This window comes from Rhinolophus sinicus, linkage group LG13 (genome assembly GCF_036562045.2).
Source record: "Rhinolophus sinicus isolate RSC01 linkage group LG13, ASM3656204v1, whole genome shotgun sequence".
Classification (NCBI taxonomy): domain Eukaryota; kingdom Metazoa; phylum Chordata; class Mammalia; order Chiroptera; family Rhinolophidae; genus Rhinolophus; species Rhinolophus sinicus.
In genome coordinates, this window is record NC_133762.1 from 2,286,540 (window position 1) to 2,303,926 (window position 17,387).

Below are 17,387 nucleotides of genomic sequence, written 5' to 3' on the forward strand. Positions count from 1 at the left end.
GGGTGGGAGAAAGTTTGGGATGCTTAGGACGGAAGCGCGAGGTGGGGGAGGGAGGGGAGAAATGAGAAAGGTGGCCCGGACTGTGCGAGGCAGGCAGAGGGCAAAGGCGGGCGGTGCACGCAGCGTTTCCTGCTGCCCAGCGGGCAGGTGCCAAGGGGCACCGCGAAGGGCGAGCACGGGAACGCGGGCGTGGGGGCGCCGTGCGCTCTCCCCGGAGCTCGGGTCTGCGGCTCAGGTCGCGGCCGCGAGCACGCGCGCTCATAGGTCTGCCCGGTGGGGCGGGGGCGACGCGGCGCGCGCACGTCGAGAGGCGGGGGCGCGGCTGCGGCCGGTGACGTCAGGGCAGGGCGCGCGCCGGGCGGCTGCGGGCGGAGCCGGGAGGCGGGCGCTGCGCGCGGCCGCGGGCGGAGCGGCGGGGCGCGAGGGGCGGAGCAGCGCGCGGGAGGAGGCGGGGGAGGAGAGGCCCCCGGGACCGCGAGCAGCAGCTGGGGAGGGGGCCGCGGAGCCGGAGCGCGAGCAAAACAGCTGATCTGATTTTCCTTTAAAGCGAAAGAAAATGGAAGTCGGGTAGCGGCGACTGCGGCGCTGCGGGCTGGCGGAGCGGAGCGGAGCCGCGCGGCAGGTGAGACGGCGCTGGCCGCGGTGCTGCCGGCGGCGGCGGGTCGGGGCCGTGGACCAGGCAGGTGCGCGGTCCGAGCGCGGGCGCGGAGTCCCTCCGCGGCGAGGCGAGTGGGCGCAAGGCCGGTAACCGTGGGGCAGGGGCGCGGGGGCGCGGGGGTCGTGGCCCCCGCGCGTGGCCGGCGGGCGCGTCTGCATTGCGGGCTCCGCTCTGGACCCCGCGAGCGCCGTGGCCACCGGTTCCGGCCCGGCGAGGCGCGCGTCTCCCAGGCAGGGCGCGGCGCTCCTGCTGGGTCGGGCCGGCGTCTCCTCTGGGCCGCTCAGCTGTCCGCACTAGAACGTGATGACAGGCGTGGGGGGACCGGTCCCTCGGTCCGTGGGAACGCGACGGGGGTCCCGCGGCGCCGGCTGACTCCCAGGCACGGCCCTGCCCGGGACCAGCGCGTGAGGCCGCTAGCGGGGCACCCGGGCTGTGGCTGGGTGGGCCACCGCGGCCCGGCGCACCGCTCCATAGCTCCGCTGGGTCTGGCTGGGCAGGAAGCGAACCGATAATGCAATTTGGCTGTGAACCCGGAGAGGCCTTCCTTAGTGTCCTCTCACTGGAGGGGGAAAAAATTGCAAATGCTGTGCTTTCAGTGCTCCTTTAAATTTGGGAAATGTCAGTGATGTCATCATTAACAAAAACTTTCCTTCATTGGACACAACCGCTGGAGTGTACCCTCCTCCCCGTGCAGCTCTTGCAGCGCTTTGAAAAGCTTTGCAATAAAATGGATTTGCCTTTGCTCTCTAAACTCAACCACCTTACAGAAGTGAAAACAGTTTTTATTTTTATTTACTGGCTTGAGAATTAATAGTCTTGAGAGTGGCCGAAGGGAACTTGTTAGATCCCGCGGATCTTGGAATCGCTACCTGTCCACAGTGCAAGGATCCAGGGGAAAGTCACGCATGACACATGCTATTGCCTTGCCTTATGTTTCCAATTGAAAGTAAGCCATGATCCTATAATTTTTTAAAGGTATTATATTTAATGTGGCAGACGATGTGTCCAGGAAAAGATGGACAGCATAAGCAAAATCTTTACAGGCCTTGACGGCTTCAGGAAAATCTGCAGGTCTCTTTCCTTCTCCATGAACCTCCCCCATCCAGGAGGTGTCTGGGAGCAGCCTGCCTGGGGAACGTTAGCAGCTCTTCCGGTCCTCCTTGCTTTTCCTCTCCTTACCACAGCTGCTGTGTGTCCCACCAGCATCCAAGGCCAATTCAACACCCATAGAGGGCGGAGAGGGGGCGAAGGCTGGAAACCTACCTACAGCACCCCACGTTCTGGAGGCATTTTTCCCCTAAAAGCGAGCAGCATGCCATCATTAGAGTTTGTGAGTGTTCCACTAGTACCGACTATTATGGGAACAAAAGTAGCAAGTTCCCAAGACAGTCTGAATATCTACTTAAGCCTCTCATATCAAAAGGATATTCAGCATGGGACAAAATTATTGACATTTTTGTATTTAATAATTAATGACCACTCCTAATTGGTTAAAATAAGCATGGATTAAGTCATTAGTGTGGTCCTATTGGGTCTGTAAGGAATTTAGTACCACATGCTACACAAAAGTTCAGGCTAGTCAGGAACATGAACCTTCCGAACCCTGGATGGGTATGAAGCAAATGGGGGAAGCAGGGGTTTCCTTTCCACACTTGCCGTTGGGAGTGGCCATAGAAGCCATTGCTGTATCGAGTCTTGCCAGGTGTGGGTCTCAGCCTGGATCCTGTGTGGCAGGTGTCCCGGGAGGAAGTAACCGCGGAGGCCTGAGGCCCTGGTGGAGGCCAGCATTGGAATTGTGGAGATGCTGAACCATCTGTTCTCACCTTGTGCAGAAGGGGAGGGGCACCTCCCTTCTGAGCAAGCAGGGTGTACATGGCGCCTCATTCTTGAAAGTGCCAAATTTACTCATAATGGCAAGGCTGGATGAGAAAGGGATGCTTGTACCAGAACTGTCCACAATACGCGTCATTTGGTGACTTTGACCCACTGTGTACAGTTGCTTTAGAACTTGAGCTCCCACGTCAGGGCTGTGAAACCACTCTTGCCACATATCCACTTTTTTTTTACCTGTAGCCCTCTGAAAATATTTATCATGATGTTTTTTACTTAACTCGTGGTTAGTACTTGTGAAAATTCAAATGCAAGTGTTTTCACTACATCTTTAGATGTCCTGCATTTATTTCCTAAAACATTTCAAAAGCAAATGTTTTAGGCTTTAAAGCTTTTTCATCCCCCTTTTAGAGGGTCGTATCTTGCGTTTCTAAGAAGCCAAAATCGCTTTGGCTTTCCCTTTTGTTCCCTTTGGATCTTAAGGTCATGTATTCCTGGCTGGGGCTGGGAGAAGAAAGGCTGAGTCAGCCCCCGCGGGGCCAGCAGGGGGCGTGCGGAACGCGGCTGGCGAGCCTCCACCTGAGCCACCTTGCGAGAGGATCTCCAAGCCGTGGGGAGTGTATGTGCGCGCCGCCGCGCCTCCTGTGCCTGTCGCTCAAGGGATGGAAACTGAAGGAAGGGCGGGCACAGACTTGAATAGCTAGAGGTTGTGGCTCCCAGAACGTGGGCCTCCTTGGATGAGGCAGGGACGTTGCTCTAATGGCGCCATATCTTGGGAGAGTGGCGGTTGGTTCCAGTCTGAAGATTCAGTGCTGTCCCAGACTGCTGAAGGGGAGTGGTGGCTTGGGAAGGAGTGAGTTGGCTGGTAGGACCGAATCCTGGTCATGCTGAGGGCATGACAGCCAGGACAGCCCGTGGAGAGTCGCCCAAGTCCTGGTACCGTTTTATCTTGGGTTTGACTCCTACTGGCTAAACCCTGGGACTGTGTCAGTGGAACCTCCCTGGGGTTGATTTGCCTGCCTTGCCCGATTGTTGGCCTCAGGATTTCTCCGATGGAGAAAAGTGAATGTTTAATCACTGTACGTTTCTTTATCCATAGGAAATACAAACAGGCGCAAAGAGGCAACTGTGCTTTTCACTTAAATGTGCTTAACCTGACTTCAGTGCGTGGCAGGTTACTCACCAGCAGGTGCCCTGGAGGCTGCCCCTGGCAGACACTGAACCTAGGTCCTGCGTGGAGGGTCATCTTGGGAGCAGGGATCAGTGTTTCCCAGGCGTGGGTGCTCACCACGGCGTCTAAATGTGGTACCGAACAGCAGACTCCCCCCTTCCCTGTGGAGAACCCATGCAAAAGGGAGCCATGACACCTTGAAGGAACAGTTCTCTTCTACTAGAGAACTGTCCAAATGCTACGACTGGATATCTCTTTTTACTTCTTATTCCATCGGAAATGCGTGTAAAAATCCAATTATTGATGCCAAAGGGACAAACAGGGAGAGTGTGTTCTTCAGCTTCATGCTGAGCCAGGCTCTTCACTTGCAATGGCGACAGGGGGAAGTGCCACTAGATTAACAAAACAAGGCAGGTGGCACCTGATCCTTTCAGATGTCCATCCTGAGGACGACCCCGGCACTTCCTACCCACAGGGAGCCCTGAGATCCACAGGCATGGGCATGGAAACAAAACATTCTGGCTCCTTTTTGTAATCTAATTTAAAATATTTCACCCTTGAAACTTGGAAGTGGAGTTTTATTTGTCCTTGGTGACTGCTGCAACCCCAAGCAAAGTGTGTGTCAGACCAAGAATAAGATGGCCCCAACACAGATGAGACGGAGCGGGCAAGGGAGGTACCGCCTTTGCCACAATTTGGGGGCAATCATTCATAGTGATGGACTACAAAAGAGGCTTGAAAATAAGTCTTTAAATTCTGAAATTGAGAGATGGGCTGGATGCTGCCTTCTTACTTGCCCGCTTTGTGGAGGCGCGTTTAGCGGGCTGGTTTGCACGTGGCATCTCTTGACCAGGAGGTGGGGCGCGGGCAGTGTGGGATGAGGAGGTAGTAGACCCTGCTTTTCCTCCTGCTTCAGCCACAGCCGGCCGCTTGTGACAAGACATGGTCCACTCATGCTTTAGGCTCCTCGTGGGAGCAGGAGAGCACCAGCCAGCCTCCGTGTCACCAAGGCCTGATCTCATGTGATTCCATGAAACCCCAGCCCTTGCTGTCCCAGAGTCATGCCATCCACCTTCTCACCTTCTGAGAAGTCCCCTGTCCATTAATGCTCAGCCACGTTCTAGATACATGGCTCTGGTGTAAGCAGGCGAGTCATAAGTACAGTCATTTTCTGAATTGGAAGGATTTTGTGTTTGTCCTTCCAGTGATATGTTTCCTGTTTGACCTGAGTTTACTCTTACGTAGCTTTCCTTATAAATATAATGGGAATTTGATGTCTGAATGAATATACATGAGTAAGATGCTATTGACTTTTATGAAATATAAAATGAGACCTTTGAAATTCATTTCCTTTTCTGCTCGGCATTTCATTCAATTGTTTTGTTAGATTACGGCCGTTTCATGTGGTGCTGAGGATTGGTGTGAACAGACAAGCCACCCACCCTGGGTGAGGTGGGTGTGGCTCAGTTACTGGGATGAGTTTCGGAGCTCACCCCAGAGACAGTGGCTGTGTGGGGCTGGCAGATGTCCCGGGTGCCACCTGCTAGCTTGAGCCTTGACATCTCTAAGAAGACCCGGCTGTGCTGACACAGCCCCAACTCACCCCATCATCTCTGCTCCCATGTCAGGAGTGGCTGTAACGTGGGGCTCTCCCGGTTCTTCAGTGAAGCTTAGCTTGCTCTGTACTGGGTGTGTTCTGGGGCGTGGTCTGTTGCTCCTTCTGCAGCCCCCTCCCACCTGAAAGCTCAATCAGTACCCTTTTCTCTGGGAGGTTCAGAGACCAGGGTTACAACCCATTTCCCCATAGTTCATCTAATGATGATTTTGAGCTGCAAAACAAACGTGTTACTGAAGTATAGGCCACACACTTGCACGTGTCATTCTTCCTGCCTTTAAAAAGGGTTATTTGACCCAAGATATACAGTTAACTTTTTAAACAATGTATGAATTAGAATATTTGTTTTTCCAACCTTAAGATACTATTGTGCCATCTCTTAAAGGAATCACCACTGAACAGTAAAAATAAATAGGACAAGTCGCCAGCCGACTTGGATGGGTGAGCAGCTGTGTGCCCTTGGGCAGTCCCCGAGTCCCCTGAGGGGAGACTGTTGGCTCTGGCCCTCCCACAGGCGACAGGGAGGAGCAGATGGGAGTGTATGCACTGAGTTCTTAAACTCTAAGCGATCAGACATACAGTAAGAGGAATTGGAGACAAGGTGTGTCTGTCACCGCGAGCCCAGTTTCTGTCCCTCGTCACTTGATGGATTCGACAGTCTGCACTTGTCACCCAGGGCATTGCTTGGATGAACTACTTTGTCCTTGATGTTTGTAGAGGAAGAAAGAGGCCTGGGTAAGAGGGATGGATGACCTTCGAGGACGTCGTGGTTCTTGTACTGTATCTAGAATCGTTAGCCTGCTCTGTTGAAAAATGACGAAGGACGCGTCTTTACCTCAGAGGACTGCAGACTCCCTGAGAACCGGGAGGTGTCCCCTGCTGGCCACACGAAGAGCGGCCCCCAGGCTCATTGGGTGGGGTGGTTACAGCATCCTGTTGCTTCCACTTGTAAGCTGATGAAAGCTCAGTCGTTGACACAGACAACTTGGGGTGGGGGCGAGGAGAGAGAAAAGCTTTCCAAAGGTGGAGTCCTGCAGGCTGGGGCGGTGGCTGTGACCTGAGGTCCTGCCTGAGATGGTGGTCTCAGCATGGACCCCTGGGGGAGGTGTGTGCCAGGCCACTGCCGGCCCCACCCTCAGCACACTCCCAGCGTTCCCAGAATGAGTCTGGGCTTTGAGGCCCTGGGGCACCCCTGTCATTGGCATTGCCTGTGGTGAAGGCCAGCTCAGGGATGATGCCGGCCCACGTGGAGGTAAGTGGCCCCGTCACCTGTTAGGTTGAGAAAAAGCTCGGTGGCTCTCTGTTTCCCTTGGCACCATGGGTGCGCAGTTATTGGAAGGCCGGCTGGATCTCTTGGGAACATGAGGCCTGGAAGTGCAAGGATGGGTGCCGTCCGGGTGCACATTCCTGGTTAGTCGCTTGCAAAGCCTGTCTCTGAAGTGCTGACTGAACTGAGCCCTCGGGTCCACTTGGCTGGAAGTGCCAGTTGACTCTGGGTTATCAGGTGCCGCATGTGCTGTCAGCCCAGCTGCCTCCCCAGGGTCCTCTGCCTGCCCTGGGCGAGGCTGACAGGGTGTCCCTAGGTGTCTTCTGCCACTGTTGGCTTGTCCTGTGCACAGTCTGGCAGGCAGTGCATTCAGAAATGCATTATTTTCACAACCGGTGCTGGAGGCTTCAGGGGCCTTAGAGCAGGGTCCGTGTGGGCGAGAGTCCACTGCTTAGTATTTGGGGGTTATTATTATAAGATCAGTGTGTCGTTGCATTTCAGTTAAACTCCTCTGTGCCCACGGAGTGACTGGAGGCCCAGGCCAGAAACACGGCCATGGATGAGCGTCTGCATGTGGCCCTGCTGTCCCCCTGTCCCCAGGGTGACAGCCTGGCAGGGAGAGAGCTCGCAGCCCTCGTCTGGGGCACATTCTCTAGGTCTTAGTTGCACATGAAAAAGGAAGACGGGGCTGCCTGACCTCTGTCGTCGCATTTCACCCCGTGATTCTGTGCCCAGTGACCCCAGTTCTCTCCAGGTGCTGAGAGAGAACAGATAGGAGCAATTCGGTGTCCCCTAAAAATATTTGTATCCATTTCTCTGGTTGGGGCGCCTACCGAGCATTATAGCAGCATTTCCAATGAGAAATGAGTTGCGTGGACAACACCCCCCAAACACTAAGCCCCTCGAGGGGCGTCTGACGACGTCTCGGGGCCACTTGTTCAGAACACACTTGCAGTTTGTGTTTGTCATCTGCGTTCTGTTGTCCTTCAGGAATTAAAATCAGAGATTTAATTATTCTTCCTAGAATTGCTTAGCTCCCGTGCGTTCACCAGTGGTGTGGTTCAGAAGGTAGTTGATGTGAAATTTGGACTATTTTCTATCTTGAGCCCCCAGTTTGGTAGCGCGCGAAACAAACCAAACCCGGGTGATCCGGTGACGGGCGGAATGAGCCTCGCTTGTCCCATAGCTCAGGGTGTGTTCTAAGAGCAGTTCCGGTTTCGTACTTTCCACTTTATGTGATATACATACATCCACTGTGTGCTGTCTTAGCGAGTATTAGCTGCATCCGTTTGATAGGACACAGTATTGAAACGCTCTCCTCCCTGCCTCGCTGTTTCTGGGTTTGCAGAGGGGCCTCGAAGAAGAAAGCGTTTTACACCATCCACACTGCACCGCAAATGCCCCCTTTGGGCCTCTGTTCACATCCTGACCAGGACCGTGCTGTGCACTCGGGTCCCCCGCCCTCATTCTAACTGCCAGGCCTCTTGCATGGGCTCACCTGTGTGCTCTAAAGGGTCCCAGGAGGCGGCCGGGGCCCTCGGACCTCCCCTCGCTGCCACTGAGCAAAATCCCTTATCACCTGCTATCCGGTTATTTCAGTTTGGAAGGAGAATGATACCCTCTCAAGTTCCCGTGACAGACCCACGGCACCGTGACATGCAGGTCTGATCCGTGGAGCTGCGTGGGGAACGAGGCTTTCTGGACAAAGTACTGCTAGGAAAGTTTTTTTGTAAGTAATTAGGCTTGCCTGTCTTTCAGCGTTCTCTCTTTTGTGAAAGTTGCCCAAGGAGGAACGGAACCGCGGTCTCCGTGGTGACAAAGTGAGGGCTTCAGTTAAACAGCAGTGTCTCCACACAAAGCCCTTTATAAGAATGGAGAGTCTGTGGGGGCCCCCTCCCCACCCCCCACGCCCTGTACTCTGCGCACACCTGGGTACGCTCTGGAGGGAGACGAGGGTGGGCACCACTAAGAAAACTAACCCTCCATGGTGCAGGACATGCCCAGGGCATCGGGGGGGGGGGGGGATGAGTGTTTAAGGGCAGGGGGAGCGTTCTGGAATGAAACCCAGAGCCCCCGTTCCAAAACCTGCGCTCGTCACGTCACATTCTTCCTGACAGGGAGGGGAGGAAGCACATGCTTTCTGAGCAGGAAGCATGTGGGCCACCCCAGCTGTGCAGCGCGATGGGACGGCCCGTCTGCATTCACAGAGGTCACTGACACCCCTCCCTGTTGGTTCCTCGTGTTGCCCGCGAGGCAGGTGGTGGTCTTTTGCCCCAGATTCCTGGTGGCATTTCACAGAATAGCAGAGAAAGACATGACAAAGCCCTCTAGAAATGGACATCTGGCTGCCCCAGCCACAGACCCCTGCCAAGGGCCTCGGGTGCTGGCTGGGCTGCACACGAAAGGTGACATGGGACCACTGGGCACTGCACGCTCTTTGGGCAGTCACCAGGGTGGGGGGAGGCCACACAGGAGGGCACCATGTCAGCAGCGCACAGACTCGTGGGAGCCAGGGCTGCCTCTGAGGGAGCCAGGTGGGGGCCAGGGGCTCCACAGGCCAGGCACTTCCTTGGGGGCAGACCTAGCCCTTTACAGGCCCAGCTGCAGAAAAAGCTTCTTCCTGAGGTAGGCAGCGTGCTGACCCCCAAAGCTGCTCAGCTCCTCACCCCTGGCCCCTGTGACCCTGGTACTTTTCCAAGGCTGCAGGCACTCAGAGCTGTAAGTTAGGCGTCTGGAGGTGGGGGTGTGAGCCTGCGCTGCCAGGTGGGCAGCTAGGATCCCGGGAGGCAGAAGCGGCAGAGTGCGAGGTGTGACCCTGGAAATAGGTCAGTGATGCGGTTCCTGGAAGGGTCCATGGGCCAAGGAGCGGGGTGGCCTCTGGACACCATAAAAGACGGGGAGCACATTGTCCCTGCACCCCCTGGGGCACGCAGCCCTGCAGTGCCTTCCCTGTGGCCCAGTGAGACCCAGGGGGCCTCCTGACCCCCAGAAGGATCAGATGACACATCACTGGTGTTTAAAGCCCCACGTTTGTGGTGCATTGTTACGGCACGAGTAGAAAACTCACAGACTGTGGGGAATGTTTTACTGCAAGTGTCCTCACCTGCCCGGTTTGTCGCCATGTAGCTGTGTTCACTCTCTCCCCCCTCCTGCTTCACCCCCGTTTCCGTGCCTGGTCCCCGTGCTGGTTCCTTTGTGACTCTGTCCTGTTTGACACTCAGGGCTCTGCTGAACACGGGGGTCAGGGAGGAGCCTGGGTCTGGAACACACTGCTCGGCGGGTGGGGCTGCGTCCCCAGATGTTCCTGTGTGAGGTGGGTGTGGCTGGGAGCGGGTGCTTTGTGTTTCTGTCTCAGGTCGGCTGCCTGCCTTCTCTCTGGACGAGGCCACGCCCCTCGTCCCCGGGATCTGGCACCACCATCGCTTCTCCCAGAGGGGTCTGTCTCCCCCAGGGGTCAGGCGGGCACGGCTCGCTGTGTCCATTCCTGACGACCTTGGTCCTGGCTTGCGGTGATTTGTTCTTTCTGCTCGTGTGTCACCTCGATGCGTTCAAGGTGGACTATGTTATCGTTCTCATTCCCTTGCTCCCTTTTCATTGTTCTTTGGGGCTTCCAGCGTGTGCAGGAGTAAGCCGTGCCCTAGAAGCGGCTGTCCGGGGGTCTTTGCTGACAAACTCTGGGCACTCCTTGTGCTTTGAGAAGAGAAACGGGTCACCGTTCTCCATCTGGGCTGGGCATTGTGTAGCATTTGTAACTTTGGGGTTCCTTTTCCAAGAGGAGTTGTTGTTTTACTGCAGAACCATTTATCACAAAGGCCCTTCTGTTCTATGAGAACAACTATTGTGTTAGAGATCTGACATCCCACGGCTCAGGCCCCCCTACACGGGGGGCAGGAGGCAGGCAGGTACCTCACTCACTGCGCGTCTGGCCCAGGCTGTGTCTGTCTCTGCGTCCGATCCCGCACCTGCTGGGGCCTGGCGGCCTGGGACAGACCCACCGCCTGTGTCTCGGAAGTTTCTGTGGCCGCTGGACGTGAATCAATAAAGCCTGGAGTCACCACTTCCTGCTTTAATCACTGATGAATGTTAAATAAAGGCCATAATCCCTGTGCAGAAAGAGTCGCCATCACAGATTGCCACGTGCTTTATCAACATTATCTAGTTTAAATTTCACAGCTACACTGTCAGGCAGGTAACACTGTTCAGGTGACGCAAGCAGAGGGCTCCCAGCTCTCCACCTCGTGAAGTACAAGCTATTTTCACAAACACCGACTGAGCCCTTGACACCCAGGAGCTGTGCATTTGCTTTGTTGAGTCGAAGCTTCTAAACATTTTGCATTTTTTTCAAGAGTTCTTTGCATGTGCAAATCTGTGGGCCCAAACTACATTTTGGAACTGGCTTCCTTGCAGCAATCTAAGTATGTTTGTTTTAAGCATTTGGTTTTAAAGAGTTACATGTTTACAACGTTCAGTTCTGCAGAGTTTGTCCATCTTTCAGAGGCCATGGCAACATAAGAGTAGGAAGTCCTAAATCCTGACAAATGAGTGTTGGCAAGGGGTGTGCCCTGGCCAGGTGCCCTGCCGGCTGTCCTGGGTGCAGCACCTTCAGCCTGCTGGGCCTGGGGTCCCTGCCAGCCACGTGGCACACAAGTGCGGGGGCACCCACACTCGCCGTCTTTAGTTGCTTAGTGGGGAAATCCACCAGGCACTGCAGAGCCAGGAAGCGGAAGTCTCCACATGGTTTCTTCTTTGCCTGCCTACACAGGGCGTGTCAGTGGACCGAAGCCTCGTGGACGCCCGCTGGGCTGACCCCCACATTGCCGCAGACAGAGGTCAGCAGTCCCCTGACAGTCAGTTCAAACAATGGCCAACACTGCGCTGTTGCAGATGTGGACGGAAGGTGTCTGGGAAGGACTGCACCCGGGGGTCACCTGTACAGCCCAGATGTGTGACGGCCTGGAGACGGGAGCCCCTGGGTACGGTAGCTCCTTTGAATACCTGGGACCACAGGAACACGAGCCACCATCCACCAGCTCCCGGGTCCTCCCTGCCCAGGGCGTGATGCGGGTCTGGCATCCGTGCAGGGATGTCATTAGATCATTAGCCATCACTGTCACCAGATGTCTGTTGCCACTTGCCTCTTCTCTTTCTTTTCCAGTTGGTCATCTATCAGCCATTTCTGTTCTTTGCCCGTTTTTACAGCCACTCTCACATTTTTTCCTTTCAGCTCCCTGCCCCGCGTTCTGGATAGTTCTCTCTGCTCTCCCTTCGCCTTTGCTAATCTGCCCTTTCCCTGGTCCACGTCACACCCACGACAAAACCCAGCCACTTGGGTTGTGATTTCTGTGATTCTGTCGTGCATTTCTGTAAGTTCTCTTCATTTCCCATGTCCTCAGTCTTTTTAAAACTGTCATACTATTTACTTCGGGTTTTGATCCCTTTTAAAAATGCTTGAATTTATCACCTAAAACAGTGCCAAGTCATTTGTGACCTGAACTTCTTGGGGTGGTGGGCTGGGGGAGGGGGCGCTGTCCATCCTGCGGCTGCCGCCCGTCCGTGGGGAGTCGCTGCTTCTTGCACATTCTCACTTGACTGCCCCCTTTGTTGGCTTGACTTCAGGGCAGGTGTATCTGGCCAGTGAGGTTGTATTTGCTTCTGTGGGGTCCCTGGGGTTCTGGGAGCCCAGAGCCACTGCACATGTGAAGTCCTGGGTGGTTCTGGCGACTCTAGGCGGCTGTGTGAGCCCGTGCCCTTTACCTGGTGTTGTCGTGCAGCTGGAGCGAGGGCTGTGGGAGTGCCCTGCTTGTGACAGGGACGTGGCCGGGAGCTTGGAAAATGGAGCCACCACAGGGCAGGGCAGGGCAGGACAATGCCTGGTGCATTTGTATGCCGAGGCCTCGGGGTAGCCAGGGAGCCGTTTCCTGGCGGAGTGCTCACTGTGGCTGGGCCGCCTTGGTCCCATGGGGAGCTGTCAGCTCTGCAGAGGCCAATGACTGATTGGGTGTCTTGTCTGGAAGTGCACGTGTTTGCTGCTTTTCATCTGGTCACTAAGATAAAAAGTGCGGCGTGGGGTGTGGAGGAGCACAGATGCCGCAGGGGGTGAGTGTGGGGTCTGCAGGGAAGGGAGGAAAGCACCCCAACACTGGCAGACAGCTGGAATATTCTAGAGCCCTTTGTGTGGATGATATCCACCTGAGGCATCTTTTGCAGTCTGCATGATTTACAACTTAAAAAAAGAGAGAAGAAAAGCACACGCTATTTTAGAGTATTTCCTGCTCCCTGGGCACTGCCCCCAGGACACCTGGCCCAGCCCCCACCTCGTCCCGGTCACACCACAGTGTGTGGCTGCCCTGCCCCATCATGGCTGCTGGCTGTCCCGCCAGGCCTGGGTGCAGTAGCCGCCCCTGTGAGCCGTACTCCCGCTGCTGCCATGGTGCCTTTTAGGTTCCTTCTGAAAGCCTTTCCCTGCCAGCCCCTCCCTCACGTCCCCGAGTGTGCATTCCCCCAGAGCTCTGCCGTGAGGGTCCTCGGTCCCCAAGGGCAGGTGGCAAATCTTCCCGTGTTCAGGAATCTCACCCGTGGGCTGCCTGCCCCGTGGTGACGGTGCTTTTCATAGTCATGACACTGGAAAAACTCTTCAGATTCCTCAAAGAAGGGACTAACTTGGGGTGCAGTGTCGTGCCCAGTTAGTGCCCCCATAGAGCCGTGCTCATCACCCCGCACCCCTGCACACACGCAGTGGAGAGGGGAGTCGGAGCGCACGTTGTGGCTACACGACAATAAGTGTAATGCCCAGCCGCTGTGACCTGGCTTCACAGGTGGCCGCCTTCTCCCAGAAGAAAGGGTGGGGGCGCCTGAGCTGCACTGAGGAGGAGAGCACGCGTCCTGCTCCTGGACGGTTAGTGTGTCACACACTCGACATCGGGCACGCGCGTGCCATGCCCCTACTCTGGGTGCTGTTCTGCGTGTGGGGCCTGGGGTGGGACCATCTCGGGAGCACACAGCTCCGACTGCCTGTGTGTACTCCTGGACGAGGTCTGAAGGACTCAGGTGTTTACGTAAAAGGTCCCCAGGTGTCTGCCTGCTGCATCTTGAACTTTCTCTGCCGTCGATAGTGTCATTCGCGTACCCTGACCCTCAGTCCCGTCCACCTGGGGTGCCTGGGGTGGCAGCGCACTGGGCAGGCGTCCTGCTGCCTGGGGACAGCCAGGGGGGTGGGTGTGGGTAAGGGCGGGTCTTCAGTGTCCACTGCAGCCCATGATGGTGGGCGACTCTGGGCATTTTCTTGGCTCTGCGTTTAATCTTTCACAAACTTCTGCTGCCCTTGACTCTGTGTTATCTCATTCGTTTGCCAGACGTTGTATCTAAACATTTCCTTTCTCCTAAAAGTAGCAAATGCTCTTCGGAAAAATACCCATCAGAGAAGACGTAACCATGGGTGCAGAGGATGTCCCGTTGGTTTTCTTCTCCTCTCCACCTGGCACTGTTTCTTGCCCTTTGCACATCACTGAGTCCCTTCTGTGGCCGCCGGGCACTGCGTTGCCCTGGTTATGGCTCGCGGGGTCCCTGAGGCCTGGTTGCCAGGCCGTGCTGTGGATGCGCTCCAGGTGGGATGGAGAGGTCGTCCCAGTGCCGTGTGGCGGGTCCCAGGAGAAAGGGACCCACCCACCGGTTCTCGTTCCCCAGAGCTGTTGTCAGGTTTCTCCCTGTATTACTGATCCTTGCACTTTCGGGGCCCCCTCCAACGTCCCATCAAAGTGAACGTGCCTAGAACGTCACAGAGAGGATTAGTAAGCTGTGGTGCGAAAGCTCCGATGCCCTTCCGGCCTGGCTGGGCGGTCCTCGCTGAGGCCACACGCACGGGAGTGACCGTGACTCCAGGGCCTCTCAGGCCAGGGAAGCAGCTTCCGTGCAGAGCACGAGCCCGCCCCTCGCAGGGCAGAGGTGCATTCCTGGTCTGCGGGCTGTATGTGACAGAGCCGCTCTGCTAGTCCTTAAACTGCTTGAACAGAACAGAAAAACTAAGAGGCCCAAAAGAGTAACTGACCAGCAGGGTTTGTGCCCTGTCCCCCAGCTCCGCAAGGACTCCTCAGCGACACTGCCACCTATGGCTGTTTGCAGAAAACGTGGTCGCCGCCTGCGTTACCCTGTTAAGCAGAAGTGGTAGAGATTTTCCTTTTAAAGCCATCCATTTTTAAAGGAAGAGCTGGAAACATAGCACAGGTGGGAAAAAGGTCACTGTCAGGACCGAGATCATATTAATAAAGGCTCATTGGTATTTCCTGGTTTTGAGAAAATGTTTACAGAATTGTTGTCACATGGAAGACGAATGCTCCTGAGAGCCACCCCCCAGGAGATGGGTGAGAGGCGGGCTTCCAAGTCTGGGGCCTCTCGAGGCCCCTGTCCTCATGGCCTCAGGGCCTGGCGTGGGCACCGTGTCCCTGCTGGGTGGGGACTGAGGCCACACAGCACCCGTGTGGGGCAGCTCCTCACACGTGTCCTCAGCCCTTACCCTCGGGTACCCAAGGCCCTGATGGCGACCCAGGACACTTTAGTTGGCATTTGGGGTCTGCGGGGTCAAGTAGCAAATGGAAACCCATCTTTTGGAATGCAATAAACTTGGGATTTTCTTCTGTGCTGCTCTTGCTTAAGTCATGAGAGACGCGCTTTAAATAGGGACGCAGCGATGTCACTGACAGGCGCCTTCCCAGCACTAAGTGGGTCAGCGTTTTGTCACAGTTTTGACGAGATCATAGGTTGGTCACCGTAAATTGGGAGAGCCACGAATCTTGTATGCATTTGCAATCGAGTTAAACAGCACGCCTTAATTCCTGGCCTGCAGGGCGTCCTCTGGCCCCCACTTCCCCGCCACCCCCCTGCCACCCCTCCCACAGCACAGTCTCGGCCCAAAACAGCCATCAGAAAGCTGGCCGTCTGCAGGGCCCAGGAGGGCTCCCCCTCTGTGCTGGCGACGGACCACTGTCCTCTTGCCTGCTTGGCTGCTGGGAAGCACCCTGTCCTGGGGGCGGCCTGAGAGATGCCTCCCCTGTACCTGGCCGCCAGCTTTGCGCAAAAGCACAGCCTCCTGCAGAAAGGGGCACAGCAGATGCACACAGCTTGATGAATGTTGTCACAGTGAATGCACCCTTGTCATCCACAGCCAGAGCCCGAAGCAGACACCCGACACCTGGGAGCCTGCTGGTGTGACCACTGTCGTCACTTCTCACCCCCAGGTTGGCGTGGCCTGGGACCCACGAGTTCACACCGTGTGCGTGCATCCCACCTGCGCCCTTTCCGGCCATGTGCTGTGTGCAGAACCTTCCGGGTCCTTGTGTGTCGTCGCAGGTCATTCATTCTCAGTGCTGTAGCTGGCGGTTTCCAGGTTGGGCGCCGGGAGCCCTGTGCTGCGGCCTTTCTGGAACATGTCTTTGCTCAACCCTTGGATGCACTTCTGACAGGTGCACACCTGGGAGTGGAATTACTGGTCGTGGGGATTCAGGGCGTCGGCTTCGGCGATGCTCTAGCTTTCCACAGAGACGCCATTTCCAGGTAGAAGCCAGAATGAGGGTTTTCGGGGAGAGCGAATAAAGTTACGATGGCGATGGAGTGTATTTTGGTGGCTACTGGGTCAAGCACACATCCAAAGACATTTCAGTAAGCACTTATTCTTAGAAATCTGGGAGAAGAGAATTGGTCCTTAGAGAGGCAAATCCTGCCTTTAAATGAGGACTTTGTATCCCAGTGTGTGCTTGTGCACCTCAGTTCACTCTTTCTCACTGTGCTCAGATGATGTCCTGCCCCTGATAAACCCACTCTGGGTGGGGAGTAAGGGAACGGGTCATGCAGACGTGCAGAGGCAGAGCGGAATCGCCACATGGTCCCTTGTCACATGTGCCCCAGAGGCTGTCGTACATTAAAGTATGTAACTGAATGGTCCTTGGATGCTAAGAAAAACCCCACCCACATGTCCCATTTCCGAGGTCAGGCTTCCGACAGCATCACCTCTTACACCTTCTGAGACTGGGGAGCAGGGACAGTGTTACCCTCTTGTCACAGTTGACGAAACTTAAGTTCAAGTTAAGTGACTAAGTAAAGGGGGCCTGGCCGGTGTCTTTTGGTCACAAACCCCAGGACACTGTGCCATTCCCAAGCCCGGTCTGCTATTTACCACGCAGGTAAAGTAAAGGTGGTGGCTTATTCTGTGGTGACTATTAACAAGCTCACCACAGCACCCAGCTCCTTCGGCCTTTGCCACCTCCATCTTGCACAGATGACGTGGGCGCTGGGTGACAGCAGCACGGGACTGTCCCTCGGTGGGCCAGCCAGCGTGACCAACACGACATCCTTTTACTGTGCTTGTTTGTATGGATTCTAGAAAAGTTATGTTAGGAAGTTTGGATGGTGGGATACAGTAAATCAGGTAATGTGAAATCTAAACCTTCAGAAACAACATTTGGGCAGGTGTATGGATTTAATGTTTCCTAGCCATGTGTGGTATATTCTGAAACCGCAGCGTTCACCTTAAAAGTATATTTTTCTGAAACTACTGACGTCTATTAAAGGGGAAAAAAATAGACTAAAACACAGCCTCGTTAACTCAGCAGTATGTCTGTCGTTACAGGAAGCTTGGTGTTTGATGTCACCTTTGCTACTTCTCATAGAAAACACACAGCTGTTGTTGGCAGGTGGGCTCTGGGCTTTGGTTGTGTGATGTTCTGTAGAATAATTTCAGAAGCTACTGCCTGTGTCGTCAAACTGTCAATGGGGATTACCAGCTACAATGTTTTATTTTTATTATCAGAAGACATTTTTTGTGCAGCTAGGTTAGTTCCCGTCTGACCAAGTTAAA

At 55.2% G+C, this 17,387-nt stretch overlaps 1 protein-coding gene across 1 annotated transcript in view; it reads left to right on the forward strand.

Moving 5' to 3' along the window:
* The first annotated feature begins 482 nt into the window (after positions 1-482).
* Positions 483-17,387, forward strand: part of OTUD7A (OTU deubiquitinase 7A) — a 211,626-nt gene continuing 194,721 nt past the window's right edge. The window contains 1 exon segment of the mRNA XM_074318359.1: positions 483-622. The gene's annotated coding sequence lies outside the window, so the exon portion shown is untranslated.